Genomic DNA, 8,933 nt, shown 5'->3' on the forward strand with positions numbered 1-8,933 from the left:
CCTACTTATTAGCTTGGGAAGCCAATGACCTTCCCTACGTTTCATGTTCTTTGGCTATAAAATGGGGGCCGTAATACATAGCTCTAAGAATTGATAGGAGGGTTCATTGTGGCAGCACATGCCCTCAACAACTGTTTACTTTACGTCCCATCCCATTTGCATGTGTCACTTGAATCCCACGGACTCCTGAGATTATACTTCACCCCATTTGATGCAGAATAGCTGCAGTTCAGTTCCGAGGGAGAATTTATCCAAAAGATGCAGGGCATTCAACCGAGTTCTCTCTGCATCCTATTGGAAAGCACATTTTCTTGGACCCACTATTCTTCCATGAGTCTGAATTTATAGATTTTTAGGAATCACAGGGATCTCAAACGCATTTGCCTATAGAGGCCAGGCAATAGTATAAATGTATGAAGCAGCCCATGTATAAGGCGTTAGGGGATAGTGAGGCCTATAGTAGACAAGAGTGTCTGTCTTGCAAAGCCAAATTAGAACAACAACTACTAGTAAAACGCTTTGTAAGACAAGTAGCCTGATTTGGCACAAAGGATGCTAGACTGAGATTCATGTGTACCAGGACATATGCATAAGAATATTCACAGCAGTGCTGTTCAAGAGCAAAAATGTAAACAACTCAATTACCCATTGAGGGAGAAGGGGGTGAATGAACTAGGGTATAGTCATATAATGAAATATTATCTAGCAGACAAAAGGAGTTGAGGGAGAAGGGGGTGAATGAACTAGGGTATAGTTAGTCATATAATGAAATATTATCTAGCAGACAAAAGGAATACATCACAGCTCCATGTAACAATATGGTTGAAACTTAGCAATATATATCTTAAATTCTAAAAAGTAAGCTACGAAGATTTTCTCTGGCATGATGCCCATTTCATAAAGTTTAAAAAACGAAAATGAAAATATGCTTTTTAGAAATGCATACGAAGGGAAGCCCATGGTTTTCTTTAGTGTACTGTGATGGGCTGTGGGTAGGGGAGTGGATGGAATGGGCAAAGACTACAGCACTGACAGGTACAAGTTCTTGTCAAGGTGCTAATGTGTGTGTTGTCTGTAGGTACATGGTTGCTTACTGTATTATTTAGAGATAAAACAAAGCGAGGTAAAAATATTCTTCAGACCTTTCAGAACGTTGTCCGAAACAAATGAGTACTTTAATGGGAAAGTGTTTTGTAAACTCCAGTATACAACATAAATGTAAGAGGTTTTATGATAAAGGGGTCTTGGACATTGATAGCTTATTGCTAAATTCCTGAGGTATTATGTGTTATCCATTTGGTGGACTGTATGTAGTATGTCTTTGGGCAATAGCTTTGCAGTACCAGACTCATTTTTACCCAAATTGCCATTTCTCCCCCTTCACTCTCCCTGGTAATGAGTATGTGCTCAGGGAACAGGCACATATGGATGGTCAGCAAAAACAAAGGTCAAACTATAAAAGTGAATGTCACACACAATTGCACATGCCTCTTCCTGCTTCATTCATACCATACACACCCACCTCCCCTCCACCCACACACACACATATTTATACCACAATGTCATGCACCCCAAACCAGCTAGAAATGACTTCTGGATCGTCTGTTGATTTTGGTTATCAGTCTTATTTCTCTGATAAAGCAGGTGATAATAACTTTCAGAGTAATTAACAATAGATTCTGCTTCCCTGTTTCTTTCTAGGTTGCAATTAAACATCAGTATAAATAGTTGTATGTAAAATTACTAAAGGAAAGGGGCCTTCTTTAGGTGAGACAGAGGCATCTGTTAATTACCCATCTACTATTTACTGTCTATTTGTGCCAGGCACTGTAGTGGGGGTTGAGGCTGTGGGCATGGATATTCCCAGCCTCTGCCCTAGGGGGAGCTCACAGGCCTGTTGGCAGAGGGATCACTTAAAGATGGTGAAACCTCCGGGCTAAGGGGTCTCCACAGTGTCCTGCAAGGAAACTGACAAGGCATCCGAGAGGAAGTGATATCTGGCTTTGGCGGGGTTGAAGTTAGAAAGGTGAAAGAGATGGGCAGGCCGAGTACAGTATGCTCAGCACCTCAGAAAAAGAGGAAAGAGACCGAGTCTGGCCACTGGGGCCAGTGGAAGCTTCTGGTAGCTGGAATGGAGAGTGTGTACCCAGGAAGGGATGAAGTTGGTGAGGGAGGCAGGAGTCAGTTAAGAAATGGCCTTATTACAAGGCCTTTGGATTTTATCCTAAAGTCAATAGGGAGTGGTTTAAGGATTTAACCCGGAGAACGACATAAGCAGATTTAAGTTTTAGGAAATTGTGTTTTAGGGGAAGGTGCCAGAGGCAGTGAGATCAGTTACGGGATTTAAAAAAAAAAAATTCTTTCCAAAATATTGGCTCTCCTTTTGGTCAAGCGAGGGGATTAACAACAAATTCTTTGGGAAGACATCTTTCTTCTCCTTGCTTAAGATACCAAGTAATCAAGGGAGGTACCATGATGGCGAAGGTGGTTGTCCCAGGGCGAGGTTTATCCATTGCACTCCGGATGTGCTGACCCCTACGATTTCCCCAAATGTGGGAAACTCGACTGCATCATTTGTGGTAGCGGGGGACTGCATTTGCAATCTCCCCTGAAAAAAAAAAAGAATAAAATATCAAGGAAGAGCTACCTGAGTAGCTGGTATCCAACAATGTGGTTGAATTTCAAGTCTTTCTACTTCTTTTCCATCGCGGTCTGGTTCTATTTCTGTGGACCTCGGTTTCCCCTTCATTAAATAAGGAAAAGCATTTGCAAAGTGTTGCCTGTGATACCTCCAGTCCCCACCTGGCCCCGCACATAGTTATTACAATATTATTGGCTATATTTCCTATGCTGTACTTTACATCTCCATGACTACTTTGTAACTACCAATTTGTGCTTCTTAATGCCTTCACACGTATATAATTGTCTAACCACTAAATGGTACACCTGAAACCAATATAAAATAATATGCAAACTGTAAGTGGAAAATAAAATTGAAATTAAAAAAGAAAAAGTAAACAAATTCTTATTTTAAACAACCAAAAAAAAAAAAAGGAACGGCATCTGCAATGCTTCTTCTTTGATAGATGTTCTGGAATGAATAAGACTGCAGTTGCCCCTGAAGGTCTCGGAGTTTGTTAGAGAATGGACTCACCCACATGCCACGTATTATTCGTATTTAGGAGGAACACTCAACGTTGTATTAAGGAAGGGAAGAGTCCCGAGTGCTATCTAGCTCCCCAAGCCCAGTCACAAAGCTGATGTTGTCTTCCTGCCTCTCCCATCAGCCTCTGCTCTGACAACCCTGGATCCCCAGAGCTTTGGGAAGTCATGTCTCTCCTTTTTAATGAGTAATGGTTAATTAATGAATCATTGACCTTACTAAGTAAAACAAATTTGGGGAAAGATTATTCTGTTTCACGAGTCCCTGGCACATCGATCCGCGGTCGGGAGCTTGAGTTGGCTCTTGAGGTTACTTTCTGACCTTTGAAAACAGACCCTCACTGTGATCTTTTGTCCAACTGCCTGTTGTTTTTTTTTTTGTGATTGGCCTCATATCCGGTGGCTGTGGCCCCCACAAGTTTTCCTAGGTAGAGGGGACTTTCTGGTCACAGGCAAGCCCACCAGCTGTGATGGCAACCATGGGAACCAGACACCTCAGGGTGCTTCTCCAAATGATGTTGGGTGGCACACACTCCCATCTCTCTGGGATAGTTTAGGCAAAGATTCCATGGAAGCACGGAGACAGGACCACTGCAGATCCTCGTGGGAACCTAAGGATCCTTGTGTGGAATTCTTTGGAGCTCAAATCATGGGGCGTTTGTTACAGAAGATGGTTGTCAGAGAAAACACATCTAATATTTATGGAGCAATGAATATTACTTATTTACTCTGTTCTAAGCTATGTACTTGTGCTACCTCATTCAGTCCTTACAACAACACTATCATGGTCTGCACTTAACACATTAGGAAAGGAAAGTACAAGGAAGATAAATAACTTGTCCAAGGTGACGGCCAGGACCTGGCAGTGCATTCTTCACCACAATATGATTCTGCCTCCTGTACAGATTCATGGACCCCCTGACCTTGAAATGACCTCCAGTGATCATTTGGTTCGCTCTCTGTCTCCAGGCAGTTACGGTTTTATCGTGGGTCTTCCCCTTTCCTTTTTACTGACAAAGCAATGGAGACCCAAGGGGTTAAGTAACTTGTCAAAACACGGAGGTATTAAGTGCTTGGAGAGAAGGGAGCCCCTCTGTCGATGGTCAGAGGAGCACCACTCCTTGCTGGCTCACTCCCTTCAACACAGGCCAAACAAAACACGACTTCCCGTTCTCTCTCCAGCAATCCTGCTTTTCCTCCCATCTAGGATTCTACTTCATTTCCTCTGTGTGTTTTTTTTCAAGGCAGATCACTCAAGCCAGTTTGTATATTTTGTTTTAAAGAAAAAAATATTCAAGGGCCTCCATCTCCCTCTCTTTGTGTCTAATTGGCTTTGACTAGGGCACAAAAGGACAACATTTCCATGATTCCCTCTGACCCAGACCTAGCCTCTGTGAGGCAGCATGCCGGGGTCAGCAGGAGAGGGGACTGGGGGGTGCTGGGGAGGGAGGGGACCTGAGTTACAGGATAATGTTTTGGTTAAATTTTTACCACCCTCTCCCATTTGTGCTGCAAATCAGAGACACGTTCTGACAAGTTCAGAGACATCAGGATTCAGATGTGGTTCTATTCCTTTCTGTTAATTCAAGGTAGCTAAGGGATAGCCTTTCTAGCTAAGGCAAAGCAAGCCTGCCTCTGCCCTCCATCCCCCCGCACCGCAACTTCAACCCATTCCTCCTCTCCGCCCCTGAGGTAGATCTGAAATGGCTGGCAAGGCCATTTCCAATGTTCTGTGCCCAACACTTTGCATCATTGGCTTCCTCCAGGTGCAACTCTCTCGTCAAAGCCAGCCCAGAAGCTGATTATGCCGGGAGGCTGCGGGTCCAGGTGGTGGGTCAGCCAGGCCCTTGGCTCTCGCTCCTCCCTCCTGTGGTCATGGTCATCAGCACAAGAGAAGAACAGGAGAGACTCAGACTGGGTAATTGTGTTTCACCCCTGGGGATATCTGTAATGTATGAAGCTGGACAAAATTCATGAAGGAGAGCTTCAAATACAGAAAAATTGTGATATAAGGGCACAGATATGCCCTTTGGCTCATCCCCACACCTAATTCATTAGTACCTCCAGAATAGCTCTTAAATCTATCCACTTTTCCCCAGCTCACTGCCCCCACCTAATCCAAGTCACCATCAGCTCCCACTTGGATGACTGTGATAATCTTCTATTTGGTCTCCCTGCCACCATTCTAGGACCTTTGTAACTCATTCTCCACACTGTAGCAGAGCGATCTTTTTCTAAAGCAAATCCTTTGCTTAAAAAGCTTCATTTGTTGCCCAGCCAGTGTGGTTCAGTGGTTGAGCCTCGACCTATGAATCATGGTTTGATTCCCAGTTAGGGCACATGCCCAGGTTTCAGGCTCGATCCCCAGTAGGGGTGTGCAGAAGGCAGCCCATCAATGATTCTCTCTCATTATTGATGTTTATATATCTCTTTCTCTCTCCTTTCCTCTCTCTGAAATCAATAAAAAACACACATATATATATTTTTAAAAGCTTCACTTGGTAACCTATGAATCATGCTTTGATTCCCAGTTAGGGCACATGCCCAGGTTTCAGGCTCGATCCCCAGTAGGGGTGTGCAGAAGGCAGCCCATCAGTGATTCTCTCTCATTATTGATGTTTATATATCTCTTTCTCTCTCCTTTCCTCTCTCTGAAATCAATAAAAAACACACATATATATATTTTTAAAAGCTTCACTTGGTCTTAGAGTAAAACCTGCCTCCTTAGCATGATGCACAAAACCCTGTGTGACCCTGCCCTGTCCTAGCTTCTTCTCTCACATCTCGTCCCAGGGGCTTTTCCCATTACCCACCAGCCACGGTGGCCCCCTCTTAAGTCCTCGGACAGGCCACACTTGCTCCTGCTTCAGAGGCCTCTTCCCTCTGCCCAGCACTCTCCTCCTCTGCTCATTACCTAGTTTCTTCTCATCCTTCAGGTCCAATGTCTCCTCAAAATAGAAATCTCCTCTGACCATTGTATCTAAGTGGTCCCATCTCCGGCCTTTCTCCATCAGATCATCCTGTGTGTGCCCTTTATAACATTTATCATCACTTAAAGTTACCAGGTTTAACTCTTGGTTTATCCAGAGTTATCATGCTCTTTAATTATTTTCCGTATTTAGAAATAATCTTGAGACAGGCAGAGTTGATTTTTATTTGGTTCTCTGTTAAATTCCTTAGGCCTGGAGCTTAGTGGGCATTCACTGAATAGATGCTGAATGAATAAAATGAATCACTTGGGATCTGGACAAGTTGAAGCTCTCAAATTGTGGAGCATCCATTCCATTTTGAGTCATCCATCATATCAGCCAAAGGGTGGCGCGTGGTTTATGGAGACCTATTTTGTGTATAAAGTTCTATAGAGTGTGGAGATACAATGACTCTAGCGGCTGCAGGGGCACCTCTGTCACTTCCTCTCAGCACCTCCCCACCTCCCTCACCTGTGGACTTGATTTCCTGCTTGATAACGCTCCTTACAGAAAAAATGAATTTGTTTCTGACTCCAGCAATGAGCACGATTAATGTGTTCTTCTTTCAGTTCAGGACCTCAATTTAAACCCTTTCCTGTTCAACTGGATCGGGAAAGGTTACATGGTGGATCTGGGCTGAAACAAATCCCTAGACACAGAGTCGATTATTCCCTGCTCCTCGAGGTCTCCACGCTGAAGGGAACATTCCCACGCAGTGCTGGGTTTGGGTCCGCAGGGGGCACAGCCTATCTGTGCCATCACCCACAGATGGCAGAGCTTGTGTTGGCTCTGTGGCCATTGCCCAGGGACGTCAAGTGGATTTTTCCATTACAACTTGTCCTTAGGTTGTGGCTTTTTCTTCGTCTGCCCCTTATAGTCTGTTAGCACAAAAGTGTCTGGGTCATTAACTCTGTTAGATTCAGGGAATTTATAGGAATGAGATAGAACATTCTAACAACATGGAATTCCCAAGATTTGGTTCAATCTCCTAATTTTAGGTGTGTTATATTGTAGTTTGAAGTCAGACTGCCTGGGTTTAAATCCTTGATGTGGTGGCTTGGGAAAATCACGTAGCCTCCCTGAACCTTAGTTCCTTCATCTGCGAAATGGAAGTGATAATACTAATTACTTCATAAGGTCATTGTGAGGACTAAATAAAATGCAATGTACAGCTCAAAGCAAGCGCTTAACATATTTAGCTATTATTGTATGGCTATAGAAGAGGAAACAGACTGAAAAGTCACCAAAAGTCATTCTGTTCATTGGAGGCATAACTATTAGAATATAAGCTCCCGTGGAGCAGAAATAGTCTGTCTTTTCGATTTCTTCACCTCAAATTCCACTTCTGAAAAATGGGTATAAAAACACTACCTACCTCAGTAGATTATTCTAATATTTAAAGTACCCAGTCAATGTGAACTATTTAAGATAGTACTTTACACAAATTACTCACTCAAAATGTTATTATTATTGACATTATTAAGTAATATATTTATTTTATTTTATTTTAATTATTTTAAGTTTTCCAGAACTTAACCCAGGGTTTAGAATCTTGCAGAGTCTCAATAAATTTGTAATGAATGAATAAATGAACCAGAAGGAGAAGTCAGGTCTCCTGACTCCCAGTTCTGTAATTTTTCCTCCAGATCACATGGTCTCAGGCCTTCCCAAAATGGTGCTACTCCCATGGCTAAGTTAGCTTAACTCAGGTTTGAAATGTTAGCCACCCTGGGGCTCCCAGGCATGTTCCTTTCTCCTATTCTCTAGCTCAAAATTAAGTCGTTGCCTTTGAGATGTACTGCCGTCAGCTTCTGGTGGAAAACAAAATTGGTGGTCACCTCCCTTCCCAACTGCCCGCTACCCTGTCTTCTAGGAAATCTCATTTGCTCTCATTTTCCTTTGTGCATTTGGTTGGAGGCTCTTAGTTGATTCTGATCCATTACTGTTAAGGCTTTTATTTTCTTTCATCTTTTTTTTTTTTTGCATCCCAATGGCTCATCCTGTACCAGCATGCTCTGGGCTCCAGTCTATTCTGGTTATCCCTGACCCAGCTCTAGCCTTTTGACACTCACCTGGACCCTCATTATCTCCTCTCTGTATCCTTATTTCTCTAATCATGTACCCATTAACTTCATCATTTCATCCCTAACATCATTCCCCTCACCCAACCCCTTCCCCCCAAACCTGAAGTCACAATATGACAAGTGCACAGCAAAAGGCAATCTTCATCAGACTCTGGAAGTTTCAGAGATTTGCACTTAAAATATGTAAATTACTTAAAATTCCCTAATTTCAAAGTCACTTTGGGTAGGGGGAGAATTTTGCTATTTGGTGCTTCCAGTCTTTCTTATCTTCTACGCTTGCTATTCTGAGCGTGATCTGAGGACCAGCAATTATGACATCGTCTGGGAGCTCGTCAGGACTGTAGACTCTCAGGCCTACTCCAGGCCTACTGAGTCAGAATCTGCATTCCAACATGACCTCATATGTGTATTAACGTCTCCTGAGTGCGGCTCCATCCTGTTTCTCAAACTACCACGTGAATGAGATTCCAGGGGTGCCTGTTAAAATGCCCATGACTTTGCTCTCCACCCAGAGAGTTGACTCAATAGGCCTGAGATGGCACCCAGAAACTGGCCTTCCCTCATACACTCTTATGGTGGCTCTGATCCGGCTGAGGAATGCACTTTGAGAAACACTGCTCCTGTCTGACAGCATCCTGAGTCTCCTGCCCAGGGTTTAGAATGTGGCCAGCAAAAAGCAGGCATTCAATAAATCATTATTGCATTGAGCGGAACTTCT

The 8,933-nt window shown here is 43.3% G+C and overlaps 1 long non-coding RNA gene across 1 annotated transcript in view; it reads right to left on the reverse strand.

Annotated features, from left to right (window-relative positions):
• Nucleotides 1–2,465: 2,465 nt before the first annotated feature.
• Nucleotides 2,466–8,933, reverse strand: part of LOC106724312 — a 7,414-nt gene continuing 946 nt past the window's right edge. The window contains exons 2-3 of the long non-coding RNA XR_001360071.1: nt 3,752–3,753; nt 2,466–2,565 (exon numbers count right to left, since the gene is read on the reverse strand). This is a non-coding gene — a long non-coding RNA (uncharacterized LOC106724312). The remainder of the gene's footprint in view (nt 2,566–3,751; nt 3,754–8,933) is intronic.

This window comes from Myotis brandtii, unplaced genomic scaffold (genome assembly GCF_000412655.1).
Source record: "Myotis brandtii unplaced genomic scaffold, ASM41265v1 scaffold119, whole genome shotgun sequence".
Classification (NCBI taxonomy): Eukaryota; Metazoa; Chordata; class Mammalia; order Chiroptera; family Vespertilionidae; genus Myotis; species Myotis brandtii.